At 43.9% G+C, this 27,598-nt stretch overlaps 1 protein-coding gene across 1 annotated transcript in view; it reads left to right on the top strand.

The window, feature by feature from the left end:
* The first annotated feature begins 226 nt into the window (after window positions 1-226).
* Window positions 227-27,598, top strand: part of LOC133457979 (receptor-type tyrosine-protein phosphatase F-like) — a 191,313-nt gene continuing 163,941 nt past the window's right edge. The window contains exon 1 of the mRNA XM_061737398.1: window positions 227-442. The gene's annotated coding sequence lies outside the window, so the exon portion shown is untranslated. The remainder of the gene's footprint in view (window positions 443-27,598) is intronic.

Genomic DNA, 27,598 nt, shown 5'->3' with positions numbered 1-27,598 from the left:
AAATCAATATGAATAGAGTTATAGATGAGTAAGAGAGTGTTTTGCGTCCGCGCGTCCAGGACGCGCCTGTGCGCGCCCGGCTCGGGTTGGGCTGCGGCGGAAATGGCCGAGTGGAGCCGAGGATCCCCGAGGCGCAAACACGGACCAAGTGTTGGAGTGTTGGAGCAATCACAGAGGAACACAGAGGAAACAGAGAGGAAAAAGCCTCCCCAGCTCGCTGTGAGCGCTGGATCTGGATCTATGTCCCACTCCGTCCGGGCTGCAGGAAGCGCCTTCCCACCACTGAGTGGGAGCCGGAGCAAGTGCGGGGCGACTGCGGGGGATTCCGTCTCTCTTCCGTCTCTGATCCTGGCTCTGTTATCTGGAGGAAAAACCTTTCTCTTTTTAAGCATCTTTTCCCGAAGTGAAGGCGTGCAGGGATCCCTGGAGCAGAGCACCAGAGGTGAGTGGGAATGTTTGTCATGGTTTGAGTGCGCGCTGGCACCTGAGGAGCGAGGACCAGCTGCCTCAGAGACGCAGTTTAGATGGACACAAATCCGTCCGAACAGGCAGTCTACAGCACTGATACATCCCTTCAGTCTATGAGTGAACATGCGAAATTATGTTAACATGTCATACAGCACGAGGCAAAACAAATCTAATCAAATCAAATCAAATCTGAACCTATTAATCCAATGCATTTTTCCTGATTTATCAGAATCAGAATCATGTTTATTTGGCCAGGTCAGGTCAGACAAGACATGCAATTTGATTCGGTTATTTTCGCTCACTCTACAGTAATCGGCAAATGACAGCTCTTTATATGCAATTTTTGAAAAGTGAAAGGTGCAGCAGAATGAGGTTAATTAACAAATCTTCCTCAAGCACAGCAGGCCCACTGCAAAAGTCTTCGGTCATTCTAGTTTTGATGTTATATCAAAGTTTTAATGGCATTCATCTTTATTTTTTTACATGCATGTTGCCAATGATCAATAAATGTCCAATCACCGACTACTCAGTTGGGAGTAACCAGTCTCCCGCTCACATGATCACTAGTTTTCATAAAGATGGGTGGGTTGGCAAGGCAGCAAAACCAAGACACAATATTTGCGTTTCAAGTAAAGTGCAATGATTTAATGTTGAGGTCCAGCTCCTGTTGGGATGGTAAAATAATCTGTGTGATTTTTGTTTTTGTGCACCGCAGCGAGGGGACCTGAGACAAAACAATCACGATCTGGTCAAAGTCTAAAAGTTCTGCTTAATGTGAGGTGTTTTTTTTCAGAAATATTTCATTTAGCATTTAGGAACTGCTGCTATTTTAAACAAATAACCGACATTTTTATGGCTCATGAGTATTTTGACCACTGATGAAATGGTTAGGGTTGGCCGCTCCCCTCGCCCCTTCAAGACGACTGAAGCAAACACTACACTTAGCAACGCTGAACAACAGTGTCACTGGCGCTGCCTCGAAGAAGAGACTTCAGGTGGAAGACCCGTCATTAGGCTGAAGGAAAAACTCATCAAATACATAAAAACAGCTCTGTGATGCTGTTAAAAAGAGAGAAAGGATGAGTGAGCTCACCAAAGCTGACAGGGAGGCAGAAGGCAACTAAATTGGATGAAGAATAATATTGTTGGTTAAGAAAAACTATTCACATCATCAGAAGTGAAGAATATTCGCAGACTGTGGATGTACCTGTTTCATGAATGTTAATATAGAGTTTACTACAAGGGACACACCTCTGGAAACATCCAATAACACGAAGGATGCATTTACCGAAACACCTGAAAATATCCTCCCATGATCCGGACTAAGGTTCTTTGGACAGATGAAACCAAGATAAACTTAATCAGAATGAAAGACGATGGAAGTCTGGAGAACAAGTGGAGATACGACTCTCCCCACATCACCTGACAAGCACGGTGGAGGTGGTGTTATGGTACTGACTCGTGTAACTGCTGATGGAACAGGTTGGCTAGGGTTGATTCAATTCAATTCAATTCAATTCAATTTTATTTATATAGCGTCTAATACAACAGATGTTGTCTCTAGACGCTTTCCAGAGATCCAGAACATGAACATAAACATAAACATAAACATAAACCCCCGAGCAATTATTATATAAACAATGGCAGGTAAAAACTCCCTTAGTGGGAGAAAAGCCTTAAGCCAAACAGTGGCAAGGAAAAACTCCCCTTTAGGAGGGAAGAAACCTTGAGCAGGACCAGGCTCATAAGGGGGGACCCTCCTGCCGAAGGCCAGACTGGGGGAGTCAGGGACGTCGACAGCACACAGCAGGCAGGTGGAAGCAGCAGCGGGATGACCAGAGGTGGGGGGGGGGCGTCAGCAGCACACAACAGTCATGTGGAAGCAGCAGCGGGATGACCAGAGGGGGGGGGGGGGGGTGCAGGCAGGCGGAAGCAGCAACAGCAGACATCCACGTAGGAAGAAGCAATGGGATGGATGATGTTACGGGACGGGGCTTCACACCTTGGACATATGAAGACCAAACAAGCAGCAGCTGCAGGAGGAACATCTCCAGGGACGGACGCACTGGTGTCTACGGCACACAGACTCCAGGCCATCAGCGCTCATTTTATTGAAATGCTTTTGAGCCCTTGAAAATGGAGATACTTTGGCCCTGTCCCAATCCCCCCCTAGTCCTACTTTTCAGCCCTACCCCTACATTTTGCGCGTTCCCATGAGGATAGTGGTGTCCCAATTCCTCTTTTCACCTAGGGGTAGTGAAGAAAACGAGTGTAGTGAGTATGAATCTGTCCCTACGGATCGAGTGTTTTCAGATGCACCGTAGCTGACCGAGGGCCAGAAAAATTTCACCAATGCAGAGCCTACAGCGTAGGTTACGCGGCGATGCGCGCCGTACGCCGTACCCTACGCCGTACCCTACGCCGTACCCTACGCCGTACCCTACGCCGTACCCTACGCCGTACCCTACGCCGTACCCTACGCCGTACCCTACGCCGTACCCTACGCCGTACCCTACGCCGTACCCTACGCCGTAACCTACGCCGTACCCTACGCCGTAACCTACGCCGTAGGCTCTGCGTCGATTTAACGCGGAACCATAAATCAGCTCCCGAGCCGGCAGGCAGAAATCCCGAAATTTTCGGAGCAAATTTCTTAACAGGCGTAGCTACAACTGTTAGATTTCATCTATTAAACGAACATTTATCTTCCTAAATGATTTATTTCAGCCAGCGGTAATTCTCAACAGAGTTGCAGGTTTCTCCCCGGGACGACGGCGCAGCTTGACCTGGCGATCACGTCTGTACTCCGGCTGCTGCTGCTGCTGCTCCCCGGACCAGCTGCTCTTATCATCGCCGAAAACAATGCGGGTCAAATTTCTTAACAGGCGTTATTTGGATAAACTGAGCCCAGGTTGGGGATCTTAACGGTTACTTTTACGCCTGAAAAAATATTAAACTTAATAAAGTGTCATATTAACAGCGCTACAGCTGAAATTAAAACAGCTTTTGGCTCTCAGCTTCCTGAATTTAGGGGTGGTCCTGAAAGTAGGGGTAGGGGGAGTATTGGGACAGGCCCCTGGGAAGATTTCAAGTGCCCTAAAATCTGTGGCTTCTTTTTTAGGGGTAGTGGTAGTGAGGGAGGGCTAGTGGTAGAAAGTAGGGCTAGTGAAGAAAAGTAGGGGGTGTATTGGGGTTGGCCCTTTGCCTCCAATGCCTGTAGGAACTAGATGGTAGATGCCATGTTTGTGTGAGAGCTTTTAAAGTGGAAAGTCTACACTTTGATCACATCCTCAATGTTTCACATCAACTGTAGTCATGCATAAACTCTGTCACTGACCAAATACTTCTGGGCCTGACCGTAGGTAGGTAGGTAGGTAGGTAGGTAGGTAGGTAGGTAGGTAGGTAGGTAGGTAGGTAGGTAGGTAGGTAGGTAGGTAGGTAGGTAGGTAGGTAGATAGATAGATAGGTAGACGGACAGACGGACAGACGGACAGACAGACAGACAGACAGACAGACAGACAGACAGACAGACAGACAGACAGACAGACAGACAGACAGACAGACAGACATGGATGAGGTCAGCTGGGTGGGAACATCTCTGCTCTGTTTCCTGCTACAGAGACCAAGTCATTTCTGAATCAAAGCTGTGGAGCAGCTCACTTCCATCATTTCTTTGCGTCACCATTAGTTTGATCCACTTTTATCTCTGCTAGCGACGCCAGTGTCAGCCAGACCCCCCGGAGTCACTGCGTAGAGGATGCTTCACACATTAGAGGTCGCTCTGCATCCAGGGATTATTGTAAGAAATAATAAGAAACTAGATGGTAAAAGAACACAGTCCCTTTCTCTCATCTCTCAGGGATGAAAGACAGCGTTGCATGTGGTTTTCAGTTTTCAGACAGCTCTCCACAAGTCTGATGTTGTTGTCTTGAAAGATGATGACACAGTTCAGTTACAGATTACTGAGAGAGCTACTGTACACTTCAATATCAACTTGATTATGAATCTAAATACAAAACTACCTTGTACACAGTAGTTGTAAAACACCAAAACACCTGCAGAAATACTGCAGGAATGACATAGCAGCAGTTAAATGCAGCCTTCTGTAAGCTTTAAATATCCACTGGGCTTACATCAAATACATCAAAACACAACAATAAAAAACACTTTTCTGAACTTATCAATATGACTCTGTCCTTCACAGGATAAGTAAAATGGATCACTGCAAAAACTCAAAATCTTAACAAGAATATTTGTCTTATTTCTAGTTAAAATGTCTCATTTTAGTAAAAAAATCTCATTACACTTAAAACAAGACTCATCACTGGAAAAAACAACAATTTTCACCTGTTTCAAGTAGATTTTCACTTGAAATAAGTAGAAAAATCTGCCAATGGAACAAGATTTTTTTGCTTGTAATGAGAAGATAAATCTTGTCCCACTGGCAGATTTTTCTACTTATTTAAAGTGAAAATTTACTTGAAACAGGTGGAAATTGTCAAATAAGTTATTTTTCTGGTGTTATTTTTCTGGTGATGATTCTAAATGTTGAAATAGCAGTAAAACCACATTCATTGATGAAATGACATAAGGGATGGAAAGGAGGGATGGCAGTTTTACAGGGGGGATGGTTTGGACCGTTTTTATTTCAGGGGGGGATGCCATCCCCCCTCATCCCCCCTAAACTCCAGTATTGCTTGTACAGGACTCTTAATCCGTACAAGACCGTAGTCCCAGTAAGCAGTAATGGTATTAGGATGTGGGGAACTCTGATCTCTGTCACATTTACAGGGATTCATGTGTCTGTGTTTCATAGTCCCGTGTTTCTGTTTGTGACTCTGTACTTCAGCGCTGAGCATCTTTCTCTTCCTTTATGCACGTGAGACATGGCGATGGAGCACATGGCGTTCATCTTGTGGGAGCTGGAGCTTGTAACCCTTCAGCAACAACCAGAAGTGCGTTGGAGGCCATATTTAGTTGACACAAAGCAGGTCGGCGGATGCAGCTGTGAAGTCCTCCTTCTAGCTGTGAACGTTCCCATGAGTTTAGGGGCGTGAAGCACTCATCTATAATTATAACTGTCCTCTTTGACATGTGAACCTGGAAGATTAGAACTAAAATTACTTTATTTTTACTCAATAATAATTGGATAACTGCTGGCCAGGTGAATGCTATACTCATTTATTCTGCTGTGTTGTCGGTGTTGAAGCCTCTGTGTTTGCATGTCTGCTAATTCTTATCAAGCAAGAACTGACTTTTTTATTACAAAATGTGGCTTTATGGTTAAATAAGACAGAGATGGAAAAGGTGAGGATCTAAACTGCAGGACCTGACGTCACAAAGCGAAACTGGATGACATTTTACCTGTACTTAAAGAAGCACAGAGGAATTATTGCGGGTTGTAGCACTGGGTTCTCTACGGCCGGTGGAGATTAAGTCACTTTTACCACACCTGTCTCTGATCTCTGGCTCGGTCCGTCTCTTTTTCTCTTCCTTCATTACTTCTTTAAGTCTCTTACTTTCACGATGTCAGCCGTGGCTCTGTGATCTGTTTCCATCGTTGATATCTGACGTACAGCTGTAAACCCCGCCCTGCTGGGATGTCAGTGCAGTGTTACTGTGGCTGTTTTTTGTCAACAGGGATGGAAGTTTGTAGCAAATAGATGACAATAAGTACAAACATGCAAATAAGATAAGATAAGATAAGATAAGATAAGATAAGATAAGATAAGATAATCCTTTATTTTCTCCCTCAGTGGGGAAACTTACTTTGTTGGCAGCAGTACACATGCAGGGGAGGGGTAAAAGAGACTAAAAAGTAAAAAATATATATAATTACAAAATATGAGCAGTATATACAGTAGATTGAAAGACAAGAAACAAGCAGGTAGAGTGTGTGTGAGGTAGACAGGCAGATATTGCACATATGATATTGCACATCTTGTAATGTTATTGCACAAGTTATTGTCCGTGGGCTACTGAGAGCAGGCCTGGTTGTAGAGTCTGATGGCAGCGGGGAGGAAGGACCTGCGATGCCTCTGTGAAGCATCGCGGGTGACGAAGCCGGTCGCTGATGGAGCTCTCCAGGGCTCTGACAGTCTCATGAAGGGGGTGTCCAAAGTCGGCCCTTGAGGGCCGCTGTCCTGCATGATGTTGCCCTGCTTCCATGATTCTAATGAATTGTCGTCATCAGCATGTCATCAATGTCTGCACAACTCTGTTAACGACACAGTCGTGTCTGTCAGGGTGTGTTGGAACATGGACACAGCTAGAACATGTAGGATTGCGGGGACAGGAGTTGCCCATCCTTGATCTAAAACCTGCAGGACACTGGCCCTCGAGGACCGCCTTGGGAGACAAGGATCTGAGCATGAATTCAGCCGGATCTTTACATTAGGGTGAATGTTTTAGTCACACGTGTTGTCTGCAGATCCCAGTATATCTCCACTCATTCTCAGTGTTTCCATGGGAATTTCTGGTCATCTCCATGGACACATTCTAACCTTGGTAACTGGAGAATCTGTGCAGTGAAACTAAGCCGGGGAGTTTTTTAGGAAAGAGCGAGGGAGCATGGAGGCGGAGTTAGGACACTCAGGTTTGAAATGGACTTCCTGCTTACGACAGTCCTGCTACAGCTGCCGCATGTCCTGTGTTTTTCTGGTACACTGATCGTAGGTGTCCTTCAGGAACTGTGCAAGACACCTTGCATCGTCCATATCCAGTACTGTGACTGTGACATGTTAACAGACTGCTAACCTTTGGTTACTGAAACAGTTTTTCTGTTTTGTTCAGTTTCGTCTCCCGAAAAAAGCCTAAATGTGTCTAAATATTGGACCACGACAACGGCATTTTTCATAGGTACGAGCTGCTGCAGGAGCTCAGTTGTCTTTGTTCCCCTCCATGTTGCTTCCATGTCGCTGACTGGGGTCGGGGTCATGTGACTGAGCCACTGGTTTCCAAGGAGGGATTTGAAGCCTCTTTTTTATTTATTTTGATCAAGCCATGTTGACCGGGAAGCTGACTCCCTTAGAGTTGTCACGGGTGTGAAATCAACCACCAGGCAACCAGACTACAACCAGCCTGTAAACATGATTATTTCTGCTCTGAAGTTGGACATTTAAAATGGGAGTCAGTGAGAATGGTCTCGTTTTTGGAGCCAGCCTCTAGTGGCCAGTCGAGGAACTGCAATGAAACTTAGGGTGCTTTCACACCTGTCCCGTTTGGAGCAGTTGCTCCGAAACAGGGAGCAATTCCCCCTAAAGATCAGTTGGTTTGGTACATGTGAACACAGACGAAAAACCAAACAACTGTATGGAATCAGAACAAAACAAACGGGCCACAGGTCTGAAAGCTCCCTTAGTTCCACAAGAGACCATGGACCAGTGGTCTTCAATTCTGGTCCTGGTGGGCTGGTGTCCTGCATGTTTTAGATCAATTGCATCAACACGCCTGATTCAAATGAATGGCCATCCTCAGCCAGGTTTGCACGAGTCTGTTGGTGGCCCACACATGCTTCACAGGCGTGCTGACTCAGGGAAACATCTAAAACCTGCACGGCAGCGGACCTGGAGGACCCAGCTCTGACATCCCTGCCACAGACTGTATAAAAACAACACATCACAGGAGTGTGCCTCTAAGGAGAACATGAACACACCGAAGAAAGTCACAACACTATTATTAAAACTAATAGAACTAAAAATGTTGGCACTGGTAATGGGTTTTAAATGTCAGTTTGGGTTCTAATTAACTAGTGAAAGATATGGTTGAGGGGTAGCACGGTGGGTTGGTGGTTAGCACTGTTGCCTCACAGCAAGAAGGTGCCGGGTTCGACTCCCTGGCCAGGCAGGGTCTTTCTATGTGGAGTTTGCATGTTCTCCTCATGCTTGTGTAGGTTCCCTCCGGTTACTCCGGCTTCCTCCCACAGTCCAGAAACATGCGTACTAGGTTAATTGGTGATTCTAAATTCCCCGTATGTGTGAGTGTGAGTTTGTCTGGTTGTCTGTCTCTATTTGTGGCTCTGTGATGGACTGGTGACCTGTCCAGGGTGGACCTGCCTCCCGCCTGAAAAATAGCTGGGATAGACTCCAGCAGAACCCCGTGACCCTGCAAAGGATATAACGGGTATAGATAATGGATGGATGATGTTTCCACCTGCCTGTTGGTGGTGTCTCTGTACTTACACCACCAAATACGAGGTGGTGGTGCAGGTTGTTTTCATTCTTCAACGTCCCTACTTTATTCATCTCAGACCAAGTGCACCGGTCACATGTGTTGCGGCCCATGTCGGCTCCACGCCCAGCGTAGTTTCTGGGGAGATGCATGTCAGGCCACAACGGAGGTTGCGGTGCAGGGATCCCTGCTGCAGCGGACATATGTTGTCAGCTCAATGTCGATGCAAACTGTGCATCAGGGTGACTACAACCAGATGAGATCACTGGTGGTAGCGGCTCAGTACTGGAACTAGCGCCCGGACGTGAGATGTACAGACTGTGTGCGAATGTGCCTCGTCGTGTTAAATGTTTTGAATGGTTTACAAGACTGTAGTCCGTTTGTCTTCATGCTACACCCTTTAGTGTTCAATGTTTTTTGTGTATTTGTGTCTGAGAGTGGTGGGGATACCTTGCTGTGATCTCCCACATGCTCACTAATGGCTTCCTGCCTTTTGTCTCGGAGGGCTTGTTCATTCTGATCACCAATGTTTTCCCCCTCCGAGCCTTCAGCTTTAGATTTTCCAGTTTCTCTTTGTCACATATGCAATTCTTTCTGGGGATATGAATCATGACCATATGTCCGGTACATGATGTTCCTGTACAGTAGGCTGTGAGCTGAATAAGGAGAGGGCAGGCGGGGTGCTGGCATCGTCCCTCTTGGAGCGTGACGTCCGCGGTGAGGAGAGGTTGGGTGATGGGCTGGACGGTCGCTGGCCCGGCCTCCGAGGGGATGTGACCTACTGAGCCTGGCACGGCCCACGGCCCTGGCAATCTGCTGCTTTCCTTGGTACTAGCGAGCGGGGCAGGGGTGGGGAGGGTTACACCTTGTATGTCGCAGTGTGAGTTGACTATTATGCCAAGAAAAATAAAGAAGAGAGTTAATTTGCTAAACAGATTATCTATCCAGTAGGTTTGTTGATGTCATCCTATGTTGCAGTCTCCTTGTCTCTGCAAATCTGATGACACTTTTAAAACAAGAAGCTTCTTAAGAGGTGGGGTCAGAGATGCAAGTGGCCCTTATCAATACGCAGAGATCAAAGTTGAAGCTGCTGGGATGCTGCTACTTTTCAAAGAATTATTATCACAATTTCCCCCCCTTTTTTCTGTCTTAACAGCGTCTGGGACATAAAAACTAAAGATCACTTCAGGGCCTCTGAACAACCTCTGACAATTATAAATACATTGGCAGACCTCTAAGTGGTGCAATAATATCTTTTTTCTATCATTATATATTTTAAGATACCGTTTGGGCTGGAACATAAATCTAGTAATCCTAGTAAAGCCAACTAATTTCTGCTTTCCACGTGGAACTTTTCCTGTCTTTTAAAAAGAAACGGAGTAAAACAAGCTGGACTGAGACCTGATTTTCATGTGATATTTGTCCGTTGACCGTGTCGAACATGGCCCAAAGATATAAATACCAGCTACCGCTGTATGTATAGTATTGTATTTAATCTTTTAGCCTATACTATTTTATTGTCTTTTTTTTGCTTGCTCTTCTGTTTTTCATTCTTGAGCTGTGGTAATGCCCCGTTGTGGGATCAATCAAGGCTTATCTTATCTGTATATGTGTATGTATGCATGTCTATATATGTGTGTATGTGTGGGAATATGTGTGTGTGTATATGTGTGTATGTAGATATATATAGATATAGAGCAGATGGAGTTAATATAGAGATAGTATGGTGTAAATAAGTATATTTATATACATATTTATATGGGCATTTGTGTTTAAATATATAGAAAGATCCAACTATGTGTATGTATGTATAGGTAAGTGTGTGAGTAGAATTATAGTATAGTTAGTTATTATAAATACTTGTTAATAAATGATTAGTGAATGGGGGTAGGATTAAATAAGTTTATACTTCTTCCTACTCCTTTTTTTTGTTTTTGTTTTTTTTTGTTTTGTCTTCTTATCTTCTCTTTTAATTGTTGTCTTTTACATGTACAAAATAAAATAAAATCAATCAATCAATCAATCAATCAATCAATCAATCAATCAATCAATCAATCAATCAATCAATCAATCAATCAATCAATCAATCAATCAATCAATCAATCAATCAATCAATCAATCAATCAATCAACCAACCAACCAACCAACCAACCAATCATATCTTATCTTATCTTATCTTATCTTATCCTGGATCTTGTGATTTAATAATCCAAAGTTAATAGCAGAATAGTCTTGACAGTCTTTGTACAGAATCGTGGGTATTTCTTGGGTAGCAGCGACTCACATGTGCTACAGCTGCTCACAGCAACGCTTGTTGTTTCTACTGGAGCTCAGTCCGTCTCTCTCTGTCCCTTCAGTCATTATTTTATTAGGTTCATTAATTGCCTCTGCCTTGATGTCCGCTGTACATCCATGAACTTGTTTCATCTCGGTGGTTGTGTGACTTTGTGCTGGTGTGGCATGAGTGGACTGCTGTGGGCATCCCAGGTTCCTTCGGGTGATTTCTTAAAAGTAATCAAATCTTCCTTCAGATGAAACTAAAGCCTGATTCTGTAACGTGGCCAGTAATGCTGCTTTAACGTCTTATGAACCCACTGAGGTTGAAGATGTTCCAGATATGAAACCACATGTCAAGCATAGGATGCTTAGCAGATGTAGTTTTTTGCTGATGTCTCGCAACTTAAAGGTGATAGAAAGATCGTTCTTACTTCCTCTGCCTTATTTTTGTCAAATGGCCAAATGGGTTTATTATGACATTGTTATTCACTTTGTGTTTCTTGCGCTTGCATTTCATGAAAAGACTCGGAAAATATGCTGCATCATGTCCCAGCGGCGTTGACGGACAGTTGTCAGGGGCCAGTCTTGGTCCCCGTCAAGACATCTGGATATATTTGATCCATTTGTCCGCTGCTAGTGAGTGCAGAGGGGTTAGGACCGTATTTTTTTACAAATTAAACTGATGACGGATTACAGACGACACGATCGTTTCATATTTTTACATTCACATGATTTGTGGACATTCATGAACAGGAATGAAAAGGTTGTACAGTTCAGATGTGGAGTGGATGACAGCTCCAGATGTTGAGCCTGATAGACATCTGGGTAGCGGAGCTGGACCAGATACTTGCGGGTCTTGATATTATGTGTTTCTTTTTTCTTTCTTTTGTGCTTTCGAAAACTGCTGAACTTCAAGATATGAAGATGTGAAGATAATATGTCTAAATAAGACATTAGATTTAATCCATCCATCCATCCATCCATCCATCCATCCATCCATCCATCCATCCATCCATCCATCCATCCATCCATCCATCCATCCATCCATCCATCCATCCATCCATCCATCCATCCATCCATCCATCCATCCATCCATCCATCCATCCATTGGCTTGATCCGGGATGGGTTAGGGGTATCAATAAAGTTACAAAAAAGTATAGCATATTGTTTTTATTGGGAATAGTTCACATTATCCTGAGCTATCCTATAGAGGGTTTGCATAGACGTCACTTCCCCACTGGACCAGCCCCCTTACTCTCACTGAGTGGCAAAAATGTAACTAGTGGAGAAGACGGGATAACAGCTGATTATGGGCTTAAATTAGAGACAGTTGGACTTGACAGTGACACGTACAGTTTCCCCAAGAACCAGTGGTCCATGGACATTAATATTTGGTACAGTTACCAAGAACCAGTGATCCATGGACATTAATATTTGGTACAGTTACCAAGAACCAGTGGTCCATGGACATTAATATTTGGTACAGTTACCAAGAACCAGTGGTCCATGGACATTAATATTTGGTACAGTTACCAAGAACCAGTGGTCCATGGACATTAATATTTGGTACAGTTACCAAGAACCAGTGGTCCATGGACATTAATATTTGGTACAGTTACCAAGAACCAGTGGTCCATGGACATTAATATTTGGTACAGTTACCAAGAACCAGTGGTCCATGGACATTAATATTTGGTACAGTTACCATGAACCAGTGGTCCATGGACATTAATATTTGGTACAGTTACCAAGAACCAGTGGTCCATGGACATTAATATTTGTTACAGTTACCCCAAGAACCAGTGGTCCATGGACATTAATATTTGGTACAGTTACCAAGAACCAGTGGTCCATGGACATTAATATTTGGTACAGTTACCAAGAACCATTGGCCCATGGACATTAATATTTGGCCACGAATCCAGTTTCCTCATATTTATATGTACTTAATTTCTAAGCCGGGGAAATACACGAAGCAAAGCTTGAAGGCTTACAAAAGTCTTGACGCTTGGTCCGACTTCAAGGCAGGATTTGTTGTAGAAATTAAAGTGATGAGGACACCGAACTTTATGATTTGACCGTTTAACGTTAGCTACCCAAAAATCCAACAATATCTGATACAAAATGGGAACCACAAATCCAGGTTTCGGTGTCTGGAATCCAGTTGTTTCTGTGAATTGCAGCGACCCATTTGTCTCTCTTAAGCTTATTTCTCGGCAGTCTGTAAAACGATAACTCTGATTTCTTGCTAAATCTATGAGTACAGTCGATTGCACAACAGCTCTTTCCCATTTTAGATGTTTGAGTGCTCAAACTGAAAGTTTACGCTGCCACTCAGTCTTTCTGCCACTCAGTTTTCTGCCACTCAGTCTTTCTGCCACTCAGTCTTTCTGACACTCAGTGGGCGTAACCCGCTGTGAAGCCACATCTGTGACGTCATGCACATTCCCTCTATAGCTGAAAACCACACCTCTAAACTCCGTCATGAATTCGGTACCGGTGCTCAAACTACTGACTTCAATGAGCTTTTTTTTAAAATTATTTTCTCATCTGCCCTTTCTTCTTTTTCTTCCAATTCAGTTCAATTTTATTTAGATAACGTCTATTACAACACTTTCACTTTCCTTTCCAGAGTCCCAGAACCTACCAGCAGTCTAAATAATACAATAGTAGTGTGTGTGTCTGTCATCAGCTTCAAGCAGCAAAGGAACTTTTGCAAACTTCACCACAGAGGGACTCCTTTAGGTGCGAAGGTTCAGTCGCTTTCACAAAACCGTCAAAGAACTATTCTTGTTTTGTCAAACTCCTGCTTGATTACTTTCTCAGGTCTCTGCCATGATTTTGACTGTATCCTTTAGAGCCGGTTTCAGTGGGAAACGACTCTCGTCTCATCAACGCGGTACCTGCAGTGTTTTTGGCCAGTGGCTTGGTCAGGAGACAACATGAGTACAGCAACAATTTCTAAAAGTAATAAATGGCTTAAACGTAAATATAAATGAAAAGTATAATGTGAGCTTCTTGAAGAGATCTGTGCATATGAGGAAACTTGGGCCCAAAGAGCGCAATTTATGTTTAAATCAACAATAAAACACTTCCTGACAGTATTCAGAAGCTCTTCCAAAGCAGATTTAGCCAATTTATTTAGCTAGTACAGGTTTACTGCTTGGCATCTCTGCCTGCCGCACCTCCTCCGGTGCACTTTGAGGTCAGCTGCAGGGTCTTCAGCTGGTGCCACCGTTCACTGATGTTTCGCCCCCCAGCCAGGACACCTCCCGGTGGGGGGGCAGTGGCTTTGTGGGGACGTCTCCCCACGCCACTCCCTGCAACTGACCTCACTGAGGTGTTGAGTCCCAACTGCTGTCCCTCCTCCGTAACCACATCCAGAAACTTGCTTTCTCTGCCTCCTCTGCCAATTCCTTGATGGCCTTCTTCAGGCTTTGACCGGTCATTACCGCAGCACGAAGGAGCTGGATGTCAGACCTCCCCACAAAGCCCCTGCATCCGACCTCCACCGGGTGAATAGTCGCGGACCAGCCTCCTCCTCTGCACTCCTCCGCCAGATCGCTTGAGCTCATGTGATACTGATATCCCCTCCTCCCAGGGCACAGTCAATTCGATGATTAGGACTTTCTTGGCAGCTGTGGACCACATCACAGCGTCGGCCTTAGCGTTGTCTGTGTGATCTCAGTTGGGAAGACCAGCTGCTTGTCCAGGTCGACGCGCATTTCCCAACTCTTTCCCGGTGTAAGCAGATGTCCCAATCTTCTGGTCACTGTCTTCTGTCCTACCTCTCCTGGTTTGATGAAGGCAATGTTTTACTGATGGGGATCGGAGGAGTTGTTTGCCCCGACTCTGCATCTCTCCAACTGCTCTGCCAACTTCCGCAGCACCTGATTGTGCCGCCACCGAAAGCGCCCCTGTGTCAGCGCGATGTTGCACCCTGACAGGATGTGTTGGAGACCTGCATTGTCCTTGCTGCACAGGGAGCACTTGCCCTCGCTTCCAAACCACTGGGCAAGGTTTCGGGGACATGGAAGGGTGTCATAGACTGCCCTCACAAGGAAGCTGAGTCGTGACTGTGGAGTTCGCCAGATGTCAGCCCAGGTTATGACTCCAGGTTATGCTGATGATGTCGTCCCAGCGAGTCCATGCTACTTGTTTACCCTGGGACACGGCCTTGACAAGGTAGCGGTCCTTCTCCACTTGTGAGACCTCTTCCACCACCATGGTCTTCCTCTGCTCCCTTGTGGCTTTGGACCAGAACTGGACAGGCTGCCCCCAGCCCAGCCCTGCCCGGCTGTCTTGGACTCTCCCCAGGACCTCCTTGTGTTGCAGCCTGGAAACAGCTTGCTCCACTTCATCCTGGGCTTTCCACTTCCGCCCGGTGCGAACAGTCACCTGTGCACCCTTCACTGCTTCGTCTCTAGATTCCCTCAGTTCGAGTACAAGGCGGGTTTTCTCCTGCTTGTATCCAAGGCTGATTGACTTCAGAGGAAGCTGCAGGATGTTCTTGCCGAAGAGGCCTGTGTCTGAGAAGCAGCGGGGGAGGCCCAACCACTTCCTGATGTACCTGTTGACTGTGCCGTCCATCTTGCTGACCAGGGAAGATGGAATTTCCCCTACTTTCAGCAGCCACATCACATGCTGGAAAAGTGTGAAGTGGTAACACCACACCTTCAGTTTCCCAGGAAGTTGGCTGTTGTCGATCTTTGCAAGCCCCTCACTCAGCTGTTTCTGAACCGTCCGCCCCATCTGCCTGTCCGAGAGCTCTGCTGTATACTATGAACTAAGGGGAACATTTATGTTCAGGAAAACAAAGGCAAGAACCAACGTTAAACAACGATGATCTCAGTGACAGGAGTAATCTGTGGAACAGCTGAGATACAGAAATGAAAATGTGGAGCACGTTATTACAATTCAAAAGCACCTATAAATACTAAATGATTAATACATATAAAACAAAGGTATGATACACATAGGCATATGCCTATGGACATGTGTATGTATATGTGTGTATGCGTATATATGTGTGTGTGTATGTATTTATATATATATATATATATATGTATATACAGTATGCGTGTGTGTATGTATGTATGTATATGTGTAGGTATGTGTATGTATGTGCTTCTTCAATTCATTGATTACATTTTCAATAGGATCTATCAGACTTAAACGTTTGCTTTGTTTACTACATTCAACTGTGAATAAAACACAGAGTTATGAGATTTGCAAAACATTTAATTCTTTTTTTGTTTACAATTTTATACATTACATTACATTATATATATATATATATATATATATATATATATATATATATATATATATATATATATATATATATATATATATATATATATATATATATATATATATATATATATATATATATATATATATACTGTATGGAAAGATATTTAGTAATGACATGTGGAATATGCTGTATGTTTGTGTAAAGTTATTTTGTTTATACTCGGGCAACTTCTCATATGGATTTATTTATGTATTTTGTTTCATTCTCTAAATCCAAAATGCACTACTTTATAAAAGCTAACATTTCTTTTCCCTTTCTTTTTTTCTTGTGAAAAGGGTAGGTGTCATAAGCTTAGGCTTCAGTCTACACATTTTGGTCCTTGGTTTTTAGTTAAAATTCTGTATATATACACCAAAAAATGTATATATATTTTTTTTTACACTGATGATTTACACCTGTACTTTGGGTTATTTGTGTTGTGGAAATTAAAAGGACCAATAAACTAAACTAAACTAAAAAAGAAAAGAGGAGGCGCTACCCTCTGCCACGACTGTGTGACTGCTCACTTGTCTGAGGGTGAGAACTGAACCACAGACTGAGATTCTGTCCCTCAGCCAAGAATAATTAGTATTCATGAATAACTAATGAAGTTACTGCTGATGTCTTGTTCAGTGGACGCCACTCGCTGACTCCGGAGCGTCTCTGGGGAGCTGCAGAGCTCAGAAAAGACTTTAGTAAAACAGAGACATGCTTCCTGTCATGCTGGGAAATGTTTATGTCCATCTTGTGACAGTTCAGGGAGTTTATTGTGTCAGTTACTGTGATTGAAACATCTTTTCTTTTATTTCAATATTAATCATGATTAAAACAAGAAGACATTTTAATTATGATGCAGGATGCTGCTTGTGACATTTTTTGCACAATTCTGAGGCTGGCTGTGATTGAACATGGTATTGCAGCCGTTTCCACTCGAGGACTGATCTTCCGAGGTATTCAATTTCATTACATTAGCAAAGAAGATGATAATAAACCCAGCATGTCACCGTAGTTAGCAGAACTCTTCTTCCTAATTTGCCAATGTTGTTTCGCTTTTGTAAATCCTAGTAAGTCAGTGTTAATTTTATTTTACTTTGATGTTAAATGAGTTATAAACACTAAAAATTGTAAACAAAAAGAGAATGAAATGATTTGCAAATCTCATAACTCTGTGTTTTATTCACAGTTGAATGTAGGAAATAAAGCAAACGTTTAAGTCTGATACATCCTATTGAAGTTCAAAATGTAATCAATGAATTGAAGAATGACTGTGGATCTGGTCCAGACGGCATTAAGACAAAATTTATTAAATTAGCAGCCCATATTTTAATGTATTCCCTCTGTGACTTATACAGCCTTTCCTTATTAACTTACTCCACTACACAAGGGAGGTGATACAAACAAAGTCAATAATTACCGCCCAATCTCCATTATCAACTCCATCGCAAAGATCTTTGAAAAATTCATATTCAATCAAATATCACAATATATTACTGAAAACAATATTTTGTCTCCATGCCAGTCCGGTTTCAGATCAAATTTCTCAACAACCACAGCTCTTCCAAAATTCACAAATGATACACTTACAGCTTCTGAAAAGGGTAAACTCACTGGTTCAATATTTCTGGATCTCACTAAAGCTTTTAATATTGTTGATTACTACCTTCTACTGGACAAACTTTACTCAATTGGCATCTGTAGAAACTCTCTTCTTTGGTTCAACTCATATCTCCATAACAGAGTGTGTTAACCTTAATGGAATCCAATCCAAATACACAATTGTTGAGAAGGGAGTACCACAAGGCTCATCCCTTGGACCACTCCTTTTCTCCATTTTTATTAATGACCTCCCAAAAACCTGGTCCAACTGTCAAATACATTTAAACGCAGATGACACAGTAATATATAAATCCGGTAATAATACATCAGTAATTGAGAGATCCTTACAAAGTGAATTTTCTACTGTTCATAATTGGCTATCATCTAATAAACTCTTGTAAAACAAAAATAAATCATGTTCAATGTTGTTTGGTACCAGATTAGGCCTTGGAAATAACGCAGATCCGTACGACCGCGTACGCCATTCGTATCCTGCGTTCATTTGACGCGTCGACGTGCACGTTCTCCAAAAGACACTGAACGCGTACGCAACCTGCAGTTCTTGATGTGGCCATGAGGGGCGCTGGTCCCGGTCAGATACCAGCTGGTCCCGGTCAGATACCAGCTGGTCCCAGTCTGATACCAGCTGGCCAAGTGACGACTGTCGCTGGCGCCGTTTCCTTTGCCGAGATCGCAACCAAAGCAATGTTATAATCTCCTCTTCATCCAATGTTGTAATGTTAACTTATTTGTTGTTCTAATCTGCTACTGCTACTACCGCTGCTACTAAATATTTAATCCCTTTTCCAACTGTTGCTCTGCTTACTGCCCCCTATCGGTCACCGCTGGTACGACGCGCTCTCCTCACGTACTACGCGAGCAACGTTGCGGTTGGTGGTGCACGCGAACGGACGCGAACGCAAACACAAACAGCAAGTATATCTGGGCTCTAACTCTGAGCTGTTCTGGAGGTTGTTAGCAGCCTCATGGTGGTTGTGGAACTCGTGGTTCTGGTCCTGGTCCACAGGTTGCTGAGTTTTACACTCTGCCGGTAATTCAGCTGCGACCTTCTCCCTTGTCCTCTTTCTCTCTCTCTGTTTCTCAGAGACGGAGAAGGCAGCCGGGCCGTCCCCCTTTACCCGTCGTCGTAGCCTGGTCACATCGTCTCGTTGTGCATGGGTCCCCGTTTTCGCTCGTCGAAGCGTCAGAACGTTTGCAGGTCACTCCATTGTAACACGCGTGGATGAAGGATGCGTTCACTGGTTCTTGGTAGCCAGTAGGCTTTCACGAGCGCAGCTGGCGGGATGCTCCTCGGCTGATGCTAGTCACGCTGATCAGAAATGAAGTGTAGTCCTTACAGAATGTATGGACAGTAGACGTTTCCCTTGTGATGAAAAAGTCGGAGAGAGAGAGATTTGAGAAGCAGACCAGCGTTCCTTGGTGACAGCTGGATAGTTACGCTACGCAGGGGGTCCTGGTGAAGAGCCGCTCTTTTCCCTCCTCTTCTCCGTGTTGACGAGCATGTAGCGTTCGTAGCTCACGGAGAGCTCCGTGGGAGAGGGAAGCAAGTTTGAGAGAAAAGAGGACGAGGTTTCGGTAAGCTGCTGCTATTTAACAACCAGTGGAGTGCTTTTCACGTCAGCAGGGGGGGCAAACTGTAAATCGGGGTCCCTGACCAATGCACTCTCCATGCGTCACTTTCATCCTGACCCCTTTTATTGCCCCTAAGGGTAATAAACTGCAAATCCCGCTGGGCTTTGTAGTCATTCCATAATTTCCTTTGTTTCAAGACCATGCGTTAAGACTAGGGCTGGGGATTGATTCAAATGTCAAGAATCGATTCGATTCTGATTCTTAAGATTCAGAATCGATTATCAAGATTTGAATCGATCCAATTTGATTCGATTCGGATATTGATTTGGATTAGTGTTATTAAAACTGTTTTTTGAGGTGTTGCATGAATTATATGTAGTTATGCAACGTATTAATACTAGTATTATATTGAGATTAAACAGCAAGTATTGCAGCTAATGATGCTGTAAGGACCAATCAGCTCCCAGAATGCTGATAGAACTGCTTTCAGAAACATTGTGGGTCAGAATTATCAAACAGATCCAGGGCAGCAAACAGAGACGAATTAAATCAGTTTTATTTTTTCCCACATTCTGTTTAAAATGTTTCCATTTTCGGTCTATTTCGGTTTTTGATTTTTGAGAATTTGGTTTCTAGCATTTTAATGTAACCCCAAGACAGTATATAAAGTAATGAAATATAGACAATTTATGCAAGTACAACTGAAACTTTAATGTTTTCATACCTTTAAACATATTTAAAGGCAAAAACATGTTAGTAGTTATTTTTCTATAATATGTGTAATATGAGAATCGATTTAGAATCGGAAAATTGATTTTTTCAACACAGGCCTAGTTCAGTCTATTTCAATTCAATTCAATTCAATTCAATTTTATTTATATAGCGTCTAATACAACAGATGTTATCTCTAGACGCTTTCCAGAGATCCAGGGTGGGGAGGGGGACCGAGACCGCAGGCCAGAACGCAGCTCTCGAGGCTCCGGCCTGCAAACATGCACAAAACAGAAAAAAGGGGGGCCGGCACAAGAAACTACAGGAGCGATGGACAAAAACGATAGCTATGAGATATTTATAATAAATAAAAATGGAAATGGAGAAGAGAGGAAGGGAAAAGGAGAGGAGAAGAAGGGTGAGAGGCACCGCCCAGTGGATCATGTCGGTGCCCCCCTGCAGCATAAATTTTAAATTGGATTCTGAATTTTACAGGTAGCCAATGGAGCAACGCTAACACTGGAGAGACGTGGTCTATGTCTTAAAATTGAGGCTGGTCTCAAGAGTTACCTCAGAGCTGGGCCTTTAAGTTGAAATTAAGTCTTCCCATGTCCACATAGGACTGTGGCCAAACACTGCCTGAAAATGATTTATTGTAATTAAAATTCTGTATATTTCTGCAACTTTGTGGTATATTTGACTTTCTTCTTTTCGAGTCCGTTGCAATGTCAGATGTGGTTCTGCCAGTATCTGGCTCAGCTGTTGGGGGGGGGGGTTCCTCCAGGTCCCAGGCTCTGCACTGGGGGGCTATCGGAACCGTAGGTGGGACATTGTCTGCATGTGTCTTCCGCCTGGTAGCTCCAGGCTTTCATGAGAACTTTGCATGTCCCCTGTTCCACTCGTAGTCTGTTGAGGGTCCAGGTCGGCCATGGGAGGTCGTGGCCGCTGGCGAGGCATTCAGTCGGGGTGATTCCTCTTTCCATCCATACATGGGCTTGTGTGTTGAGCTCGTTCCATTCATCTTTCCAGATGCTGGTCCTTGCTGTTTCTTTGGTTGTCTGGAAAGTTGGGACTGTCTCTGGAAACTGGCTCTGTATATCTGACTACATTTGGTATATAAATATGTAGCTTTGTGAAAGATTACAGCAGAAGTGTAAAATGAAAGGAGCATGAGGCTCCTTTTAAGAAATGAGACTCATTAGCTCCACCCTTCGCCACGACGGCCGTTGGGGGTACTGCAGCCAACAGCGAAGCCGGGACGGGAGAACGGGGAGAACGCACATGCAGCGTCATTTGACGTCACATCCGCAGGACAGCGCGGGAAACCTGGCCCCACAATTGCAGCACATTTTGCAGCACACAGCCTGTTCAAGGCAACGGAGAGATACGCTAGAGGGCTCATTCGTTTTGGTTTGGAACGCTTCATCTGACATTATTACTAGAAAACTTAAAACGTATACAAATTTTTTTCATAAATCCTGCCACAATCCTGCCACATGCTCCTTTAAGTACAGTAATCCTTGGCTATAACGCGGTCCACATTTCACGACTCGCTGCTTCGCGTATTTGCATTGTGCATCGTGTTCTGCATTCTGATTGGCTAAACAGTCTCTGCTTCTTCACTTCCTGTGTCAATAACGTTGGTTGCTTAGCAACAAGCTGAGAACGGCCAATGAGCTTCAGCAGCAGCTCAAGAACAGGAACTTTCATGAATCGTTCATTACAGTCTCAGATATAATCCATGGTGGCATGTCGGTTTATAAGAATCTTTTTGTCCAGAAGAAAAAAGAGCGACAACGAAACATAACTATGTTCTTCTCTGGAAAAAACACACCTGCACCGCGGCTTTAGAAGAAAAAGACGTTACAGAGCAAGTCAGGATGCAGCAGCATCAGAAGAGCAGGGAAATACACGCCAGTCACAATTTGTCCTACTGTACTTATTGTATTTTTTTTTCATAATCATTTTTCATTTTCTCCCGTTCAAATCCAATTAATCGGGTCGTGGTGGGGCGGGGCTCATCTACGCAATTTAAAGCCTTGTATAATAATAATTAAAAAAAAAAGGTTGCTACTTTGCGGATTTCACTTATCACGGATTCTTTTTGGAACGTAACCCCCTGCGTAACTAACTTTTTCCCTTTTAGAGGAAATCTTTTCATGTAGTGAAAACCGAAACCCTCTTGTCATCTTGAGTTTTATAGATTTTTAATTCAGAAGGAATGTTTTGGCAGACTTTGCAAATTGGCCATTTTGTTACATTTCGTCACATTTGTATCACGGTGTGCTGAAGTAGAGAAACATCTAAAACGTGCAGGACACTGGCCCACGAGGACCGGAAGTGAAGACCAGGGAGCTGGTGATCACAAGCAAGACGTGCCTGGGATAATGAAAAAATATTTTTAGTAGTAGTAGTTTTACAATCATGTACAATATATACGTTTGCATGTTGAATACTGGAGTGATGGGTCATCATTTTCTCCTGCAGGGGCATCCTCCCTTACAGACTCTGAGATAAATATTTAAATGTCTTACTAGAAGTAAATGGCCCGCTTCATCTTTTATTCCTTTTAAAATTATGCAGCCAAGTTTTAAATTCCAAAATATTAGTATTTCTGCTCTGTGGTGATATATTCGGATGGGTTGACCCTCATAACATGTACAACAGGGGTGGCCAATGCTGGTCCTCCACGCCCCTATCCAGCGTGTTTAGGAGGTTTCCCCTGACCATGACCATTAATTAGAATCAGCTCTAGACCAGGGGTCTCAGACTCCAGTCCTCAAGGGCCGCAGGTTTGCTGTCCTCCAGGTTTTCATATGTTTCACGTCTTAAACACATCCGATTTAAATTCAAATGTTCATCCAGGTCTGCATAAGTCTGTTAATGACAGTCATTTCTACCAGGATGTGCTGGAGCAGGAACATCTAAAACCTGCAGAGCACTGGGCCACTCATGTTACAGAAGGTACATAATTTTTGAATGAACCACGTTATTAGGGCCCGAGCACTGACAGTGCGAAGGCCCTATTGTATCTGTAGAAATTTTTCTCGTTTTTGTTTTTGTTTTTATCCTCGTTTTTCTTCTGACGAAATGAGGGCCTTTTTCCCCCTAAACGTGCCCCAAAAGTTACCAAATTTTGCACAAAAGCCAGGCCTGGCGAAAAATGTGATATTTAATGGTTTGCATTAATGGGCGTGGCCTAATGGCTCAACAGCGCCCCCTAGAAAACTTTGTGCCTCAAGCCCCACAATACGGTTTGACGTACATGCACGAACATCGGTACACACCTGTCTCATGTCACAACTTAAAGAAAAGTCTCTTGGCGCCATGGTTGAAACCCAACAGGAAGTCGGCCATTTTGAATTAATCGTGTAATTTTGGCACAATTTATGCCATTTCTTCGGCCGTTAATGCGGCCAGAACCGTAACGTGCACCCAGGTGTGTTGTACATCAAAATGTGCGTCTCCATCCTGCAACGACGCGCATTACTTTTCTCAGTCAAACGTGTTACCGTGGCGACGATAGACGCCAAAAAGCGCGCCCCCCCCCTTCATCTGATTGGTCCATATTTGATAGTTCCTATTTTCTGGCATAACTTTTGAATGGTTTGACATAAAGACTCGTGGGTGGTGTCATCTGACTCAGTTTTGAGTCCTTGAACATAATTGGTGCAACTTAGCCCCGCCCCTTCTTCTGATTGGTCGATATCTGATAGTTCCCACTTTCTGCCATAACTTTTGAATGGTTTGATACAGAGAGTTGTGGGTGGTGTCATCCGCTAAATGTCCAGGCCTGAAGAATCTACATGTAAGTCATACAAGCGCTTCCATTGCAGCCTGAATGTGCACAAGGGTGCGACGGCCCATTCATTGCTGCTTGCAGCTTTAATTATTGTTGTTTATTGTGTTATAACTACAGATCTTGAGAGGACGAGAGTAAATAGTTTGTAGGTGGGAGATAGTAAAATGAAAGACATATGCAATATGATGGTGATTAAATGATATATAAGGAATTCCTATTGGAAATAAATCAAATTACACAACAGATGCAGAGTGCAAAGAATCCAGTTTCTACACTGCAGTAAATAATGAAAAGCAATTCAATGAAAACTAAATTTGTTGCTGGAGTTGGTATTGGCTGGTTGCTGGTTTCCAGCAGTGTTGCTGTGTTGTGACTACTATCCCATAAGGAACAATGAGCCATGATGCCTTATTGGCTTCTATGGCATAAAATTGTACATTCATCGTTTTGCTTTCACAAAACTCGGAAAAAGTTGTGAGAATTAAAATATATATGGATTCTCATACTGATTTTCTTTGGAGCAGGTATGCAACATTGTCTTTCCACCTTAACTTATTTTCATTTGTTAATATGCATCAATTTGATCATTTTTTACATTTTAGGCTTGAATTCAATTCAATTTTATTCATATAGTGTCAGGCAGGGCGCCAGGATTTTTTCTCTCCCGGTGCTAAGGGGGAGCTTGACTGATACGTCGGGTTGCTAAGAAAATTATTGATTTTCATGACTTCAGTTACGTTACTTGGCATTTGTTGGATTATCTGAAATTTTCTGTGCAACTGTTTTGTCAAATTTGCCTATAATTTGTAAAAGTTCACAACAATGTAACCTGTCAATCACAACAATGTAACCTGTCAATCACAACCATGGAACCTGTCAATCACAACGGTGGAACCTGTCAATCACAACAATGTAACCTGTCAATCACAACCATGGAACTCGGCGGCGGCACTGATGGAATTATGCGCCTGTTTTCCAAGGGTAACACTGGGATAGGGGGGGAGGAGAAAAAAAATACATCTTCACATTGAATATCATACAATACACAATATCAAGTTGCAAAAAAACACCTCGCAGACACGAAGCACAGACGTCACAGGACTTGCATGTGGGTGATTGGGGGTGGGCAAGTCGGGGGGGGGGGGGGGGTGGTCCCGGCACAGTTCATCCAAGTGAGGGCCGGGTAGCTGGCGCTCAAACCCGGACGTCCTTGTCGGGAGGGGCTGATAAGAGAGGGAGCCAGGAAGGCGGTTGGATGGGGAGAGGGAGGTGTGTGTGTGTCAGTGTGTATGTGAACGCGGTAAGACCGACGACCTTTCTCCCCGAGAGTAGCCAAGCGTCCTTGATGTTATCGAACAGCGGTACAGTTCTGGGAGTCAGGATCCTCAGATGTTTTGGGAAGGGGGAGGGTTAGGTTGGGTGCAGAGCGTCATGTTTACATTCCTCCTGGGAGATTATAGCGGAGAGGCTTGCCAGCCGCTCCTTCAAGGCCAAAAACTAATCAACAATTTGCAGGCAGCTCGGTAATTTTCCGTCTGCTTTTTCCTTCTGGATCCTCAATCAATCAATACTCCGCTCAGACGAATTTGTGATCAGTCCCCGCCAAGCCGGGTGCCCAGCTTCTCCCAGGTTTTCTCCATCTTGTTATAGAGCTCAAAGACCCCTGCTAGCCTACGATTCTGTTCAAGAATCGCATCCAGCTTGCGGCCCTGCTCTCCCAGCATTACAGTCTGAGTGCTGAGTCCCGTGCTCAATCCTTCAGCAGCTTCGGGCAGCTCAGAGAGGGCCAGAACGGCCCCCGCAGCCTTCCGCGATTGTCGATAGGCCAGGAAGATCCCCACTCCAATTAGGAGAAATCCTGCTATCATAAATCCAATTATGAAGGCGTCCTCAACATCCTCAACAGATAAAATTTTGAGGCACAAAGGGCGCCAGTTCTTATAGGAGTCCATCGTATAGCCAGCAAAAAATGTTCCGTCGGGGCAGGAGGGCTCCCTTACCCCCTGGCTTCTTGTTGCAAAAATTTGGTCAATGGTACTGAGGGTCCAGTTAATCAATTCCATGATTGTAGAGTTTCAGAGGAGTGAAAAGGAGAGACTCTGAAGACAAGACAGGACAAAAAGCAGCAGGGCAGACACAACAATGTAACCTGTCAATCACAACCATGGAACCTGTCAATCACAACCATGGAAACTGTCAATCACAATGATGGAACCTGTCAATCACAACCATGATGGAACCTGTCAATCACAACAATGGAACCTGTCAATCACAACCATGGAACCTGTCAATCACCACCATGGAACCTGTCAATCACAACAATGGAACCTGTCAATCACAACCATGGAACCTGTCAATCACCACCATGGAACCTGTCAATCACAACCATGGAACCTGTCAATCACAACCATGATGGAACCTGTCAATCACAACCATGGAACCTGTCAATCACAACCATGGAACCTGTCAATCACAACCATGATGGAACCTGTCAATCACAACCATGGAACCTGTCAATCACAATTATGGAACCTGTCAATCACAACAATGTAACCTGTCAATCACAACAATGTAACCTGTCAATCACAACCATGATGGAACCTGTCAATCACAACCATGGAACCTGTCAATCACAATTATGGAACCTGTCAATCACAACCATGGAACCTGTCAATCGCAACCATGGAACCTGTCAATCACAACCCTGGAACCTGTCAATCACAACCATGGAACCTGTCAATCACAATTATGGAACCTGTCAATCACAACAATGTAACCTGTCAATCACAACAATGTAACCTGTCAATCACAACCATGATGGAACCTGTCAATCACAACCATGGAACCTGTCAATCGCAACCATGGTGGAACCTGTCAATCACAACAATGTAACCTGTCAATCACAACCATGGAACCTGTCAATCACAACAATGTAACCTGTCAATCACAACCATGGAACCTGTCAATCACCACCATGGAACCTGTCAATCACAACAATGGAACCTGTCAATCACAACCATGGAACCTGTCAATCACAACAATGTAACCTGTCAATCACAACCATGGAACCTGTCAATCACAACAATGTAACCTGTCAATCACAACCATGGAACCTGTCAATCACCACCATGGAACCTGTCAATCACAACAATGGAACCTGTCAATCACCACCATGGAACCTGTCAATCACAACAATGTAACCTGTCAATCACAACCATGGAACCTGTCAATCACAACAATGTAACCTGTCAATCACAACCATGGAACCTGTCAATCACAACCATGGAACCTGTCAATCACAACAATGGAACCTGTCAATCACAAAAATGGAACCTGTCAATCTCAACGATGGAACCTGTCAATCACAACGATGGAACCTGTCAATCACAACGATGGAACCTGTCAATCACAAAGATGGAACCTGTCAATCACAAAGATGGAACCTGTCAATCACAACCATGGAACCTGTCAATCACAACAATGGAACCTGTCAATCACAACGGTGGAACCTGTCAATCACAATGATGGAACCTGTCAAAGGTTTTAAGTTTAGTTTTAAAGGTGGAGGTGGTGTCAGCCTCCTTAACCCAGATTGGAAGTTGGTTCCAAAGTAATGGTGCCTGATAGCAGAACGCCCGCCCTCCAAATCTACATTTGGATACTCTAGGAACTACGAGTAAACCTG

Source organism: Cololabis saira, chromosome 13, assembly GCF_033807715.1.
Source record: "Cololabis saira isolate AMF1-May2022 chromosome 13, fColSai1.1, whole genome shotgun sequence".
Lineage (NCBI taxonomy): Eukaryota > Metazoa > Chordata > Actinopteri > Beloniformes > Belonidae > Cololabis > Cololabis saira.
Note: the sequence above shows the minus strand (reverse complement) of the source record. Positions and strands in the feature narration are given on the sequence as shown.